Source organism: Taudactylus pleione, unplaced genomic scaffold, assembly GCF_031769625.1.
Source record: "Taudactylus pleione unplaced genomic scaffold, aTauple2 ptg000070l, whole genome shotgun sequence".
Taxonomy (NCBI): Eukaryota; Metazoa; Chordata; class Amphibia; order Anura; family Myobatrachidae; genus Taudactylus; species Taudactylus pleione.
Window position 1 is genome coordinate 1,914,678 of NW_028284472.1, and position 16,410 is coordinate 1,931,087.

At 37.2% G+C, this 16,410-nt stretch overlaps 13 non-coding genes across 13 annotated transcripts; all 13 read right to left on the reverse strand.

Annotated features, from left to right (window-relative positions):
- Nucleotides 1–392: 392 nt before the first annotated feature.
- Nucleotides 393–464, reverse strand: TRNAA-CGC (transfer RNA alanine (anticodon CGC)). Its single transcript has one exon. It is a non-coding gene; the product is annotated as a tRNA-Ala (tRNA).
- A 1,774-nt stretch (nt 465–2,238) lies between these two features.
- TRNAA-CGC (transfer RNA alanine (anticodon CGC)) lies at nt 2,239–2,310 on the reverse strand. The gene has a single exon. It is a non-coding gene; the product is annotated as a tRNA-Ala (tRNA).
- An 832-nt stretch (nt 2,311–3,142) lies between these two features.
- Nucleotides 3,143–3,214, reverse strand: TRNAA-CGC (transfer RNA alanine (anticodon CGC)). Its single transcript has one exon. It is a non-coding gene; the product is annotated as a tRNA-Ala (tRNA).
- Nucleotides 3,215–3,821: 607 nt separating this feature from the next.
- Nucleotides 3,822–3,893, reverse strand: TRNAA-CGC (transfer RNA alanine (anticodon CGC)). Its single transcript has one exon. It is a non-coding gene; the product is annotated as a tRNA-Ala (tRNA).
- Nucleotides 3,894–4,744: 851 nt separating this feature from the next.
- On the reverse strand, nt 4,745–4,816 carry TRNAA-CGC (transfer RNA alanine (anticodon CGC)). Its single transcript has one exon. It is a non-coding gene; the product is annotated as a tRNA-Ala (tRNA).
- A 1,755-nt stretch (nt 4,817–6,571) lies between these two features.
- Nucleotides 6,572–6,643, reverse strand: TRNAA-CGC (transfer RNA alanine (anticodon CGC)). Its single transcript has one exon. It is a non-coding gene; the product is annotated as a tRNA-Ala (tRNA).
- A 607-nt stretch (nt 6,644–7,250) lies between these two features.
- TRNAA-CGC (transfer RNA alanine (anticodon CGC)) lies at nt 7,251–7,322 on the reverse strand. Its single transcript has one exon. It is a non-coding gene; the product is annotated as a tRNA-Ala (tRNA).
- An 832-nt stretch (nt 7,323–8,154) lies between these two features.
- On the reverse strand, nt 8,155–8,226 carry TRNAA-CGC (transfer RNA alanine (anticodon CGC)). Its single transcript has one exon. It is a non-coding gene; the product is annotated as a tRNA-Ala (tRNA).
- A 607-nt stretch (nt 8,227–8,833) lies between these two features.
- On the reverse strand, nt 8,834–8,905 carry TRNAA-CGC (transfer RNA alanine (anticodon CGC)). Its single transcript has one exon. It is a non-coding gene; the product is annotated as a tRNA-Ala (tRNA).
- Nucleotides 8,906–9,756: 851 nt separating this feature from the next.
- Nucleotides 9,757–9,828, reverse strand: TRNAA-CGC (transfer RNA alanine (anticodon CGC)). The gene has a single exon. It is a non-coding gene; the product is annotated as a tRNA-Ala (tRNA).
- Nucleotides 9,829–11,583: 1,755 nt separating this feature from the next.
- TRNAA-CGC (transfer RNA alanine (anticodon CGC)) lies at nt 11,584–11,655 on the reverse strand. Its single transcript has one exon. It is a non-coding gene; the product is annotated as a tRNA-Ala (tRNA).
- Nucleotides 11,656–13,185: 1,530 nt separating this feature from the next.
- Nucleotides 13,186–13,257, reverse strand: TRNAA-CGC (transfer RNA alanine (anticodon CGC)). The gene has a single exon. It is a non-coding gene; the product is annotated as a tRNA-Ala (tRNA).
- A 1,755-nt stretch (nt 13,258–15,012) lies between these two features.
- TRNAA-CGC (transfer RNA alanine (anticodon CGC)) lies at nt 15,013–15,084 on the reverse strand. The gene has a single exon. It is a non-coding gene; the product is annotated as a tRNA-Ala (tRNA).
- Between the last annotated feature and the right edge of the window lie 1,326 nt (nt 15,085–16,410).

Below are 16,410 nucleotides of genomic sequence, written 5' to 3' on the forward strand. Positions count from 1 at the left end.
CCCTCCAAGCCCATGTCCATCCTCTTTTTGTTCACAAAGTGTTTGAACTTGTCTCTCAATCTTAATCAATTAGTTTTGCTATATTATTTGTCTCGCTCTTTTATTAAACTTTGCTTGAGTTGTCGCCTTCAGTTCCCACTGAAAATAAAAAATCTATTTCCTACTTACCATAAGTTTTCCCTCAGTGTAGGAGAATGGCAATAAGCATTCAATGGGAACTTAACTTTGAAAAATGGAATGAAGAAGAAGATGAATATAATCATATTTGATTGATTTTTTATGATTTGTATTCAACTTTGACTATTGCTGTAGAGTACTTTTATTGGTTTGCTTGTTTTCTTTGGCTCTACTAGAGAGTTTACATATGGTAAAAAGCTGTATTTTGTAAAACTTGGAGATGCCGGGGATTGAAACCGGGGCCTCATACATGCGAAGCATGCGCTCTACCACTGAGCTACATCCCCTATGAGCTGCTATTTTTTTATGCACAAGTGATTGCAGCTTTATATTTTACTAGAGATTTACTACTTTTCAGTGTTATTAGGGATATCTTAGAGGATGGAAGCATAACCATTATACCATGCTTGACTGCAAGGACTTTATGGTTTTCATGGCTGATGAGAATGCAAGTAGATGCCCATTCCAAACACTGGAATGCTCTTAAAGTTCTCCATCAGAGACTGGTTTATCATCAGAATCCCCTACTTTTACTAATGAATGGTGTGGATATTGATCAAGTTTTGCTAACTAGAGGGCTGTCTTACATTCTGTTAGGTCATCAGTGTCAGAACTTAGCAGAAGGGCACAAAGGATGCATGCTAAGACTGACTCTTGGGCATTGCTAGCTAATGCTTCACCAGACAATCTATGTAGAGTTGATATGTTGTCATCATTAAATGCTTTGAAATTTCATTAAGTGCTTGCCCTCCAAGCCCATGTCCATCCTCTTTTTGTTCATAAAGTGGTTGAACTTGTCTCTCAATCTTAATCATTTTGTTCTGCTATATTACTTGTCTCGCTCTTTTATTAAACTTTGCTCAGGTAGTCGCCTTCAGTTCCCACTGAGAATAAAAAATCTATTTCCTACTTACCACATGTTTTCCCTCAGTGTAGGAGAATGGCAATAGGCATTCAATGGGAACTTAACTTTGAAAAATGGAATGAAGAAGATCATGAATATAATCATATTTGTTTAATTTTTTATGATTTGTATTCAACTTTGACTATTGCTGTAGAGTACTTGTATTGGTTTGCTTGTTATCTTTGGCTCTTCTAGAAAGTTTACCTATGGTAAAAAGCTGTATTTTGCAAAACTTAGAGATTCTGGGGATTGAACTCTGGAGCTTATACAAGCGAAGCATGCGCTCTACCACCGAGCTACATCCCATATGAGCTGCTATTTTTTTATGCACAAGTGATTGCAGCTTTACATTTCACTAGAGATTTACTACTTTTCAGTGTTATTAGGGATATCTTAGAGGATGGAAGCATAACCATTATACCATGCTTGACTGCAAGGACTTTATGGTTATCATGGCTGATGAGAATGCAAGTAGATGCCCATTCCGAACATTGGAATGCTCTTAAAGTTCTCCATCAGAGACTGGTTCATCATCAGAATCCCCTACTTTTACTAATGAATGGTGTGGATATTGATCAAGTTTTGCTAACTAGAGGGCTGTCTTACATTCTGTTTGGTCATCAGTGTCAGAACTTAGCAGAAGGGCACAAAGGATGCATGCTAAGACTGCCTCTTGGCCACTGCTAGCTAATGCTTCACCAGACAATCTATGTAGAGTTGATATGTTGTCATCATTCCATGCTTTGAAATTTTATTAAGTGCTTGCCCTCCAAGCCCATGTCCATCCTCTTTTTGTTCACAAAGTGTTTGAACTTGTCTCTCAATCTTAATCAATTAGTTTTGCTATATTATTTGTCTCGCTCTTTTATTAAACTTTGCTTGAGTTGTCGCCTTCAGTTCCCACTGAAAATAAAAAATCTATTTCCTACTTACCATAAGTTTTCCCTCAGTGTAGGAGAATGGCAATAAGCATTCAATGGGAACTTAACTTTGAAAAATGGAATGAAGAAGAAGATGAATATAATCATATTTGATTGATTTTTTATGATTTGTATTCAACTTTGACTATTGCTGTAGAGTACTTTTATTGGTTTGCTTGTTTTCTTTGGCTCTACTAGAGAGTTTACATATGGTAAAAAGCTGTATTTTGTAAAACTTGGAGATGCCGGGGATTGAAACCGGGGCCTCATACATGCGAAGCATGCGCTCTACCACTGAGCTACATCCCCTATGAGCTGCTATTTTTTTATGCACAAGTGATTGCAGCTTTATATTTTACTAGAGATTTACTACTTTTCAGTGTTATTAGGGATATCTTAGAGGATGGAAGCATAACCATTATACCATGCTTGACTGCAAGGACTTTATGGTTTTCATGGCTGATGAGAATGCAAATAGATGCCCATTCCAAACACTGGAATGCTCTTAAAGTTCTCCATCAGATACTGGTTTATCATCAGAATCCCCTACTTTTACTAATGAATGGTGTGGATATTGATCAAGTTTTGCTAACTAGAGGGCTGTCTTACATTCTGTTTGGTCATCAGTGTCAGAACTTAGCAGAAGGGCACAAAGGATGCATGCTAAGACTGCCTCTTGGCCACTGCTAGCTAATGCTTCACCAGACAATCCATGTAGAGTTGATATGTTGTCATCATTCCATGCTTTGATATATCATTAAGTGCTTGCCCTCCAAGCCCATGTCCATCCTCTTTTTGTTCACAAAGTGTTTGAACTTGTCTCTCAATCTTAATCAATTAGTTTTGCTATATTATTTGTCTCGCTCTTTTATTAAACTTTTCTCGGGTAGTCGCCTTCAGTTCCCACTGAAAATAAAAAATCTATTTCCCTCAGTGTAGGAGAATGGCAATAGGCATTCAATGGGAACTTAACTTTGAAAAATGGAATGAAGAAGATGATGAATATAATCATATTTGATTGATTTTTTATGATTTGTATTCAACTTTGACTATTGCTGTAGAGTACTTTTATTGGTTTGCTTGTTTTCTTTGGCTCTACTAGAGTGTTTACATATGGTAAAAAGCTGTATTTTGTAAAACTTGGAGATGCCGGGGATTGAAACCGGGGCCTCATACATGCGAAGCATGCGCTCTACCACTGAGCTACATCCCCTATGAGCTGCTATTTTTTTAAGCACAAGTGATTGCAGCTTTATATTTTACTAGAGATTTACTACTTTTCAGTGTTATTAGGGATATCTTAGAGGATGGAAGCATAACCATTATACCATGCCTCTTGGCCACTGCTAGCTAATGCTTCACCAGACAATCCATGTAGAGTTGATATGTTGTCATCATTCCATGCTTTGATATATCATTAAGTGCTTGCCCTCCAAGCCCATGTCCATCCTCTTTTTGTTCACAAAGTGTTTGAACTTGTCTCTCAATCTTAATCAATTAGTTTTGCTATATTATTTGTCTCGCTCTTTTATTAAACTTTTCTCGGGTAGTCGCCTTCAGTTCCCACTGAAAATAAAAAATCTATTTCCTACTTACCATATGTTTTCCCTCAGTGTAGGAGAATGGCAATAGGCATTCAATGGGAACTTAACTTTGAAAAATGGAATGAAGAAGATGATGAATATAATCATATTTGATTGATTTTTTATGATTTGTATTCAACTTTGACTATTGCTGTAGAGTACTTTTATTGGTTTGCTTGTTTTCTTTGGCTCTACTAGAGAGTTTACATATGGTAAAAAGCTGTATTTTGTAAAACTTGGAGATGCCGGGGATTGAATCCGGGGCCTCATACATGCGAAGCATGCGCTCTACCACTGAGCTATATCCCCTATGAGCTGCTATTTTTTTATGCACAAGTGATTGCAGCTTTACATTTCACTAGAGATTTACTACTTTTCAGTGTTATTAGGGATATCTTAGAGGATGGAAGCATAACCATTATACCATGCTTGATTGCAAGGACTTTATGGTTATCATGGCTGATGAGAATGCAAGTAGATGCCCATTCCGAACATTGGAATGCTCTTAAAGTTCTCCATCAGAGACTGGTTCATCATCAGAATCCCCTACTTTTACTAATGAATGGTGTGGATATTGATCAAGTTTTGCTAACTAGAGGGCTGTCTTACATTCTGTTTGGTCATCAGTGTCAGAACTTAGCAGAAGGGCACAAAGGATGCATGCTAAGACTGCCTCTTGGCCACTGCTAGCTAATGCTTCACCAGACAATCTATGTAGAGTTGATATGTTGTCATCATTCCATGCTTTGAAATTTCATTAAGTGCTTGCCCTCCAAGCCCATGTCCATCCTCTTTTTGTTCACAAAGTGTTTGAACTTGTCTCTCAATCTTAATCAATTAGTTTTGCTATATTATTTGTCTCGCTCTTTTATTAAACTTTGCTTGAGTTGTCGCCTTCAGTTCCCACTGAAAATAAAAAATCTATTTCCTACTTACCATAAGTTTTCCCTCAGTGTAGGAGAATGGCAATAAGCATTCAATGGGAACTTAACTTTGAAAAATGGAATGAAGAAGATGATGAATATAATCATATTTGATTGATTTTTTATGATTTGTATTCAACTTTGACTATTGCTGTAGAGTACTTTTATTGGTTTGCTTGTTTTCTTTGGCTCTACTAGAGAGTTTACATATGGTAAAAAGCTGTATTTTGTAAAACTTGGAGATGCCGGGGATTGAAACCGGGGCCTCATACATGCGAAGCATGCGCTCTACCACTGAGCTACATCCCCTATGAGCTGCTATTTTTTTATGCACAAGTGATTGCAGCTTTATATTTTACTAGAAATTTACTACTTTTCAGTGTTATTAGGGATATCTTAGAGGATGGAAGCATAACCATTATACCATGCTTGACTGCAAGGACTTTATGGTTTTCATGGCTGATGAGAATGCAAGTAGATGCCCATTCCAAACACTGGAATGCTCTTAAAGTTCTCCATCAGAGACTGGTTTATCATCAGAATCCCCTACTTTTACTAATGAATGGTGTGGATATTGATCAAGTTTTGCTAACTAGAGGGCTGTCTTACATTCTGTTAGGTCATCAGTGTCAGAACTTAGCAGAAGGGCACAAAGGATGCATGCTAAGACTGACTCTTGGGCATTGCTAGCTAATGCTTCACCAGACAATCTATGTAGAGTTGATATGTTGTCATCATTCCATGCTTTGAAATTTCATTAAGTGCTTGCCCTCCAAGCCCATGTCCATCCTCTTTTTGTTCATAAAGTGGTTGAACTTGTCTCTCAATCTTAATCATTTTGTTCTGCTATATTACTTGTCTCGCTCTTTTATTAAACTTTGCTCAGGTAGTCGCCTTCAGTTCCCACTGAGAATAAAAAATCTATTTCCTACTTACCACATGTTTTCCCTCAGTGTAGGAGAATGGCAATAGGCATTCAATGGGAACTTAACTTTGAAAAATGGAATGAAGAAGATCATGAATATAATCATATTTGTTTAATTTTTTATGATTTGTATTCAACTTTGACTATTGCTGTAGAGTACTTGTATTGGTTTGCTTGTTATCTTTGGCTCTTCTAGAAAGTTTACCTATGGTAAAAAGCTGTATTTTGCAAAACTTAGAGATTCTGGGGATTGAACTCTGGAGCTTATACAAGCGAAGCATGCGCTCTACCACCGAGCTACATCCCATATGAGCTGCTATTTTCTGATGCATAAGTGATTGCAGCTTTACAATTCACTAGAGATTTACTACTTTTCAGTGTTATTAGTGATATCTTAGATGATGGAAGGATAACCATTATACCATGCTTGACTTCAAGGACTTTATGGTTTTCATGGCTGATGAGAATGCAAGTAGATGCCCATTCCAAACATTGGAATGCTCTTAAAGTTCTCCATCAGAGACTGGTTCATCATCAGAATCACCTAATTTTACTACAGAATGGTGTGGATATTGATCAAGTTTTGCTAACTAGAGGGCTGTCTTACATTCTGTTTGGTCATCAGTGTCAGAACTTAGCAGAAGGGCACAAAGGATGCATGCTAAGACTGCCTCTTGGCCACTGCTAGCTAATGCTTCACCAGACAATCCATGTAGAGTTGATATGTTGTCATCATTCCATGCTTTGATATATCATTAAGTGCTTGCCCTCCAAGCCCATGTCCATCCTCTTTTTGTTCACAAAGTGTTTGAACTTGTCTCTCAATCTTAATCAATTAGTTTTGCTATATTATTTGTCTCGCTCTTTTATTAAACTTTTCTCGGGTAGTCGCCTTCAGTTCCCACTGAAAATAAAAAATCTATTTCCCTCAGTGTAGGAGAATGGCAATAGGCATTCAATGGGAACTTAACTTTGAAAAATGGAATGAAGAAGATGATGAATATAATCATATTTGATTGATTTTTTATGATTTGTATTCAACTTTGACTATTGCTGTAGAGTACTTTTATTGGTTTGCTTGTTTTCTTTGGCTCTACTAGAGTGTTTACATATGGTAAAAAGCTGTATTTTGTAAAACTTGGAGATGCCGGGGATTGAAACCGGGGCCTCATACATGCGAAGCATGCGCTCTACCACTGAGCTACATCCCCTATGAGCTGCTATTTTTTTAAGCACAAGTGATTGCAGCTTTATATTTTACTAGAGATTTACTACTTTTCAGTGTTATTAGGGATATCTTAGAGGATGTAAGCATAACCATTATACCATGCCTCTTGGCCACTGCTAGCTAATGCTTCACCAGACAATCCATGTAGAGTTGATATGTTGTCATCATTCCATGCTTTGATATATCATTAAGTGCTTGCCCTCCAAGCCCATGTCCATCCTCTTTTTGTTCACAAAGTGTTTGAACTTGTCTCTCAATCTTAATCAATTAGTTTTGCTATATTATTTGTCTCGCTCTTTTATTAAACTTTTCTCGGGTAGTCGCCTTCAGTTCCCACTGAAAATAAAAAATCTATTTCCTACTTACCATATGTTTTCCCTCAGTGTAGGAGAATGGCAATAGGCATTCAATGGGAACTTAACTTTGAAAAATGGAATGAAGAAGATGATGAATATAATCATATTTGATTGATTTTTTATGATTTGTATTCAACTTTGACTATTGCTGTAGAGTACTTTTATTGGTTTGCTTGTTTTCTTTGGCTCTACTAGAGAGTTTACATATGGTAAAAAGCTGTATTTTGTAAAACTTGGAGATGCCGGGGATTGAATCCGGGGCCTCATACATGCGAAGCATGCGCTCTACCACTGAGCTATATCCCCTATGAGCTGCTATTTTTTTATGCACAAGTGATTGCATCTTTACATTTCACTAGAGATTTACTACTTTTCAGTGTTATTAGGGATATCTTAGAGGATGGAAGCATAACCATTATACCATGCTTGATTGCAAGGACTTTATGGTTATCATGGCTGATGAGAATGCAAGTAGATGCCCATTCCGAACATTGGAATGCTCTTAAAGTTCTCCATCAGAGACTGGTTCATCATCAGAATCCCCTACTTTTACTAATGAATGGTGTGGATATTGATCAAGTTTTGCTAACTAGAGGGCTGTCTTACATTCTGTTTGGTCATCAGTGTCAGAACTTAGCAGAAGGGCACAAAGGATGCATGCTAAGACTGCCTCTTGGCCACTGTTAGCTAATGCTTCACCAGACAATCCATGTAGAGTTGATATGTTGTCATCATTCCATGCTTTGATATATCATTAAGTGCTTGCCCTCCAAGCCCATGTCCATCCTCTTTTTGTTCACAAAGTGTTTGAACTTGTCTCTCAATCTTAATCAATTAGTTTTGCTATATTATTTGTCTCGCTCTTTTATTAAACTTTTCTCGGGTAGTCGCCTTCAGTTCCTACTGAAAATAAAAAATCTATTTCCCTCAGTGTAGGAGAATGGCAATAGGCATTCAATGGGAACTTAACTTTGAAAAATGGAATGAAGAAGATGATGAATATAATCATATTTGATTGATTTTTTATGATTTGTATTCAACTTTGACTATTGCTGTAGAGTACTTTTATTGGTTTGCTTGTTTTCTTTGGCTCTACTAGAGTGTTTACATATGGTAAAAAGCTGTATTTTGTAAAACTTGGAGATGCCGGGGATTGAAACCGGGGCCTCATACATGCGAAGCATGCGCTCTACCACTGAGCTACATCCCCTATGAGCTGCTATTTTTTTAAGCACAAGTGATTGCAGCTTTATATTTTACTAGAGATTTACTACTTTTCAGTGTTATTAGGGATAGCTTAGAGGATGGAAGCATAACCATTATACCATGCCTCTTGGCCACTGCTAGCTAATGCTTCACCAGACAATCCATGTAGAGTTGATATGTTGTCATCATTCCATGCTTTGATATATCATTAAGTGCTTGCCCTCCAAGCCCATGTCCATCCTCTTTTTGTTCACAAAGTGTTTGAACTTGTCTCTCAATCTTAATCAATTAGTTTTGCTATATTATTTGTCTCGCTCTTTTATTAAACTTTTCTCGGGTAGTCGCCTTCAGTTCCCACTGAAAATAAAAAATCTATTTCCTACTTACCATATGTTTTCCCTCAGTGTAGGAGAATGGCAATAGGCATTCAATGGGAACTTAACTTTGAAAAATGGAATGAAGAAGATGATGAATATAATCATATTTGATTGATTTTTTATGATTTGTATTCAACTTTGACTATTGCTGTAGAGTACTTTTATTGGATTGCTTGTTTTCTTTGGCTCTACTAGAGAGTTTACATATGGTAAAAAGCTGTATTTTGTAAAACTTGGAGATGCCGGGGATTGAATCCGGGGCCTCATACATGCGAAGCATGCGCTCTACCACTGAGCTATATCCCCTATGAGCTGCTATTTTTTTATGCACAAGTGATTGCAGCTTTACATTTCACTAGAGATTTACTACTTTTCAGTGTTATTAGGGATATCTTAGAGGATGGAAGCATAACCATTATACCATGCTTGATTGCAAGGACTTTATGGTTATCATGGCTGATGAGAATGCAAGTAGATGCCCATTCCGAACATTGGAATGCTCTTAAAGTTCTCCATCAGAGACTGGTTCATCATCAGAATCCCCTACTTTTACTAATGAATGGTGTGGATATTGATCAAGTTTTGCTAACTAGAGGGCTGTCTTACATTCTGTTTGGTCATCAGTGTCAGAACTTAGCAGAAGGGCACAAAGGATGCATGCTAAGACTGCCTCTTGGCCACTGCTAGCTAATGCTTCACCAGACAATCTATGTAGAGTTGATATGTTGTCATCATTCCATGCTTTGAAATTTCATTAAGTGCTTGCCCTCCAAGCCCATGTCCATCCTCTTTTTGTTCACAAAGTGTTTGAACTTGTCTCTCAATCTTAATCAATTAGTTTTGCTATATTATTTGTCTCGCTCTTTTATTAAACTTTGCTTGAGTTGTCGCCTTCAGTTCCCACTGAAAATAAAAAATCTATTTCCTACTTACCATAAGTTTTCCCTCAGTGTAGGAGAATGGCAATAAGCATTCAATGGGAACTTAACTTTGAAAAATGGAATGAAGAAGATGATGAATATAATCATATTTGATTGATTTTTTATGATTTGTATTCAACTTTGACTATTGCTGTAGAGTACTTTTATTGGTTTGCTTGTTTTCTTTGGCTCTACTAGAGAGTTTACATATGGTAAAAAGCTGTATTTTGTAAAACTTGGAGATGCCGGGGATTGAAACCGGGGCCTCATACATGCGAAGCATGCGCTCTACCACTGAGCAACATCCCCTATGAGCTGCTATTTTTTTATGCACAAGTGATTGCAGCTTTATATTTTACTAGAAATTTACTACTTTTCAGTGTTATTAGGGATATCTTAGAGGATGGAAGCATAACCATTATACCATGCTTGACTGCAAGGACTTTATGGTTTTCATGGCTGATGAGAATGCATGTAGATGCCCATTCCAAACACTGGAATGCTCTTAAAGTTCTCCATCAGAGACTGGTTTATCATCAGAATCCCCAACTTTTACTAATGAATGGTGTGGATATTGATCAAGTTTTGCTAACTAGAGGGCTGTCTTACATTCTGTTTGGTCATCAGTGTCAGAACTTAGCAGAAGGGCACAAAGGATGCATGCTAAGACTGACTCTTGGGCATTGCTAGCTAATGCTTCACCAGACAATCTATGTAGAGTTGATATGTTGTCATCATTCCATGCTTTGAAATTTCATTAAGTGCTTGCCCTCCAAGCCCATGTCCATCCTCTTTTTGTTCATAAAGTGGTTGAACTTGTCTCTCAATCTTAATCATTTTGTTCTGCTATATTACTTGTCTCGCTCTTTTATTAAACTTTGCTCAGGTAGTCGCCTTCAGTTCCCACTGAGAATAAAAAATCTATTTCCTACTTACCACATGTTTTCCCTCAGTGTAGGAGAATGGCAATAGGCATTCAATGGGAACTTAACTTTGAAAAATGGAATGAAGAAGATCATGAATATAATCATATTTGTTTAATTTTTTATGATTTGTATTCAACTTTGACTATTGCTGTAGAGTACTTGTATTGGTTTGCTTGTTATCTTTGGCTCTTCTAGAAAGTTTACCTATGGTAAAAAGCTGTATTTTGCAAAACTTAGAGATTCTGGGGATTGAACTCTGGAGCTTATACAAGCGAAGCATGCGCTCTACCACCGAGCTACATCCCATATGAGCTGCTATTTTCTGATGCATAAGTGATTGCAGCTTTACAATTCACTAGAGATTTACTACTTTTCAGTGTTATTAGTGATATCTTAGATGATGGAAGGATAACCATTATACCATGCTTGACTTCAAGGACTTTATGGTTTTCATGGCTGATGAGAATGCAAGTAGATGCCCATTCCAAACATTGGAATGCTCTTAAAGTTCTCCATCAGAGACTGGTTCATCATCAGAATCACCTAATTTTACTACAGAATGGTGTGGATATTGATCAAGTTTTGCTAACTAGAGGGCTGTCTTACATTCTGTTTGGTCATCAGTGTCAGAACTTAGCAGAAGGGCACAAAGGATGCATGCTAAGACTGCCTCTTGGCCACTGCTAGCTAATGCTTCACCAGACAATCCATGTAGAGTTGATATGTTGTCATCATTCCATGCTTTGATATATCATTAAGTGCTTGCCCTCCAAGCCCATGTCCATCCTCTTTTTGTTCACAAAGTGTTTGAACTTGTCTCTCAATCTTAATCAATTAGTTTTGCTATATTATTTGTCTCGCTCTTTTATTAAACTTTTCTCGGGTAGTCGCCTTCAGTTCCCACTGAAAAAAAAAAATCTATTTCCCTCAGTGTAGGAGAATGGCAATAGGCATTCAATGGGGACTTAACTTTGAAAAATGGAATGAAGAAGATGATGAATATAATCATATTTGATTGATTTTTTATGATTTGTATTCAACTTTGACTATTGCTGTAGAGTACTTTTATTGGTTTGCTTGTTTTCTTTGGCTCTACTAGAGTGTTTACATATGGTAAAAAGCTGTATTTTGTAAAACTTGGAGATGCCGGGGATTGAAACCGGGGCCTCATACATGCGAAGCATGCGCTCTACCACTGAGCTACATCCCCTATGAGCTGCTATTTTTTTAAGCACAAGTGATTGCAGCTTTATATTTTACTAGAGATTTACTACTTTTCAGTGTTATTAGGGATATCTTAGAGGATGGAAGCATAACCATTATACCATGCCTCTTGGCCACTGCTAGCTAATGCTTCACCAGACAATCCATGTAGAGTTGATATGTTGTCATCATTCCATGCTTTGATATATCATTAAGTGCTTGCCCTCCAAGCCCATGTCCATCCTCTTTTTGTTCACAAAGTGTTTGAACTTGTCTCTCAATCTTAATCAATTAGTTTTGCTATATTATTTGTCTCGCTCTTTTATTAAACTTTTCTCGGGTAGTCGCCTTCAGTTCCCACTGAAAATAAAAAATCTATTTCCTACTTACCATATGTTTTCCCTCAGTGTAGGAGAATGGCAATAGGCATTCAATGGGAACTTAACTTTGAAAAATGGAATGAAGAAGATGATGAATATAATCATATTTGATTGATTTTTTATGATTTGTATTCAACTTTGACTATTGCTGTAGAGTACTTTTATTGGTTTGCTTGTTTTCTTTGGCTCTACTAGAGAGTTTACATATGGTAAAAAGCTGTATTTTGTAAAACTTGGAGATGCCGGGGATTGAATCCGGGGCCTCATACATGCGAAGCATGCGCTCTACCACTGAGCTATATCCTCTATGAGCTGCTATTTTTTTATGCACAAGTGATTGCAGCTTTACATTTCACTAGAGATTTACTACTTTTCAGTGTTATTAGGGATATCTTAGAGGATGGAAGCATAACCATTATACCATGCTTGACTGCAAGGACTTTATGGTTATCATGGCTGATGAGAATGCAAGTAGATGCCCATTCCGAACATTGGAATGCTCTTGAAGTTCTCCATCAGAGACTGGTTCATCATCAGAATCCCCTACTTTTACTAATGAATGGTGTGGATATTGATCAAGTTTTGCTAACTAGAGGGCTGTCTTACATTCTGTTTGGTCATCAGTGTCAGAACTTAGCAGAAGGGCACAAAGGATGCATGCTAAGACTGCCTCTTGGCCACTGCTAGCTAATGCTTCACCAGACAATCTATGTAGAGTTGATATGTTGTCATCATTCCATGCTTTGAAATTTCATTAAGTGCTTGCCCTCCAAGCCCATGTCCATCCTCTTTTTGTTCACAAAGTGTTTGAACTTGTCTCTCAATCTTAATCAATTAGTTTTGCTATATTATTTGTCTCGCTCTTTTATTAAACTTTGCTTGAGTTGTCGCCTTCAGTTCCCACTGAAAATAAAAAATCTATTTCCTACTTACCATAAGTTTTCCCTCAGTGTAGGAGAATGGCAATAAGCATTCAATGGGAACTTAACTTTGAAAAATGGAATGAAGAAGATGATGAATATAATCATATTTGATTGATTTTTTATGATTTGTATTCAACTTTGACTATTGCTCTAGAGTACTTTTATTGGTTTGCTTGTTTTCTTTGGCTCTACTAGAGAGTTTACATATGGTAAAAAGCTGTATTTTGTAAAACTTGGAGATGCCGGGGATTGAAACCGGGGCCTCATACATGCGAAGCATGCGCTCTTCCACTGAGCTACATCCCCTATGAGCTGCTATTTTTTTATGCACAAGTGATTGCAGCTTTATATTTTACTAGAGATTTACTACTTTTCAGTGTTATTAGGGATATCTTAGAGGATGGAAGCATAACCATTATACCATGCTTGACTGCAAGGACTTTATGGTTTTCATGGCTGATGAGAATGCAAGTAGATGCCCATTCCAAACACTGGAATGCTCATAAAGTTCTCCATCAGAGACTGGTTTATCATCAGAATCCCCTACTTTTACTAATGAATGGTGTGGATATTGATCAAGTTTTGCTAACTAGAGGGCTGTCTTACATTCTGTTTGGTCATCAGTGTCAGAACTTAGCAGAAGGGCACAAAGGATGCATGCTAAGACTGCCTCTTGGGAATTGCTAGCTAATGCTTCACCAGACAATCTATGTAGAGTTGATATGTTGTCATCATTCCATGCTTTGAAATTTCATTAAGTGCTTGCCCTCCAAGCCCATGTCCATCCTCTTTTTGTTCATAAAGTGGTTGAACTTGTCTCTCAATCTTAATCATTTTGTTCTGCTATATTACTTGTCTCGCTCTTTTATTAAACTTTGCTCAGGTAGTCGCCTTCAGTTCCCACTGAGAATAAAAAATCTATTTCCTACTTACCATATGTTTTCCCACAGTGTAGGAGAATGGCAATAGGCATTCAATGGGAACTTAACTTTGAAAAATGGAATGAAGAAGATGATGAATATAATCATATTTGTTTAATTTTTTATGATTTGTATTCAACTTTGACTATTGCTGTAGAGTACTTGTATTGGTTTGCTTGTTATCTTTGGCTCTTCTAGAAAGTTTACCTATGGTAAAAAGCTGTATTTTGCAAAACTTAGAGATTCTGGGGATTGAACTCTGGAGCTTATACAAGCGAAGCATGCGCTCTACCACCGAGCTACATCCCATATGAGCTGCTATTTTCTGATGCATAAGTGATTGCAGCTTTACAATTCACTAGAGATTTACTACTTTTCAGTGTTATTAGTGATATCTTAGATGATGGAAGGATAACCATTATACCATGCTTGACTTCAAGGACTTTATGGTTTTCATGGCTGATGAGAATGCAAGTAGATGCCCATTCCAAACATTGGAATGCTCTTAAAGTTCTCCATCAGAGACTGGTTCATCATCAGAATCACCTAATTTTACTACAGAATGGTGTGGATATTGATCAAGTTTTGCTAACTAGAGGGCTGTCTTACATTCTGTTTGGTCATCAGTGTCAGAACTTAGCAGAAGGGCACAAAGGATGCATGCTAAGACTGCCTCTTGGCCACTGCTAGCTAATGCTTCACCAGACAATCCATGTAGAGTTGATATGTTGTCATCATTCCATGCTTTGATATATCATTAAGTGCTTGCCCTCCAAGCCCATGTCCATCCTCTTTTTGTTCACAAAGTGTTTGAACTTGTCTCTCAATCTTAATCAATTAGTTTTGCTATATTATTTGTCTCGCTCTTTTATTAAACTTTTCTCGGGTAGTCGCCTTCAGTTCCCACTGAAAATAAAAAATCTATTTCCCTCAGTGTAGGAGAATGGCAATAGGCATTCAATGGGAACTTAACTTTGAAAAATGGAATGAAGAAGATGATGAATATAATCATATTTGATTGATTTTTTATGATTTGTATTCAACTTTGACTATTGCTGTAGAGTACTTTTATTGGTTTGCTTGTTTTCTTTGGCTCTACTAGAGTGTTTACATATGGTAAAAAGCTGTATTTTGTAAAACTTGGAGATGCCGGGGATTGAAACCGGGGCCTCATACATGCGAAGCATGCGCTCTACCACTGAGCTACATCCCCTATGAGCTGCTATTTTTTTAAGCACAAGTGATTGCAGCTTTATATTTTACTAGAGATTTACTACTTTTCAGTGTTATTAGGGATATCTTAGAGGATGGAAGCATAACCATTATACCATGCCTCTTGGCCACTGCTAGCTAATGCTTCACCAGACAATCCATGTAGAGTTGATATGTTGTCATCATTCCATGCTTTGATATATCATTAAGTGCTTGCCCTCCAAGCCCATGTCCATCCTCTTTTTGTTCACAAAGTGTTTGAACTTGTCTCTCAATCTTAATCAATTAGTTTTGCTATATTATTTGTCTCGCTCTTTTATTAAACTTTTCTCGGGTAGTCGCCTTCAGTTCCCACTGAAAATAAAAAATCTATTTCCTACTTACCATATGTTTTCCCTCAGTGTAGGAGAATGGCAATAGGCATTCAATGGGAACTTAACTTTGAAAAATGGAATGAAGAAGATGATGAATATAATCATATTTGATTGATTTTTTATGATTTGTATTCAACTTTGACTATTGCTGTAGAGTACTTTTATTGGTTTGCTTGTTTTCTTTGGCTCTACTAGAGAGTTTACATATGGTAAAAAGCTGTATTTTGTAAAACTTGGAGATGCCGGGGATTGAATCCGGGGCCTCATACATGCGAAGCATGCGCTCTACCACTGAGCTATATCCTCTATGAGCTGCTATTTTTTTATGCACAAGTGATTGCAGCTTTACATTTCACTAGAGATTTACTACTTTTCAGTGTTATTAGGGATATCTTAGAGAATGGAAGCATAACCATTATACCATGCTTGACTGCAAGGACTTTATGGTTATCATGGCTGATGAGAATGCAAGTAGATGCCCATTCCGAACATTGGAATGCTCTTGAAGTTCTCCATCAGAGACTGGTTCATCATCAGAATCCCCTACTTTTACTAATGAATGGTGTGGATATTGATCAAGTTTTGCTAACTAGAGGGCTGTCTTACATTCTGTTTGGTCATCAGTGTCAGAACTTAGCAGAAGGGCACAAAGGATGCATGCTAAGACTGCCTCTTGGCCACTGCTAGCTAATGCTTCACCAGACAATCTATGTAGAGTTGATATGTTGTCATCATTCCATGCTTTGAAATTTCATTAAGTGCTTGCCCTCCAAGCCCATGTCCATCCTCTTTTTGTTCACAAAGTGTTTGAACTTGTCTCTCAATCTTAATCAATTAGTTTTGCTATATTATTTGTCTCGCTCTTTTATTAAACTTTGCTTGAGTTGTCGCCTTCAGTTCCCACTGAAAATAAAAAATCTATTTCCTACTTACCATAAGTTTTCCCTCAGTGT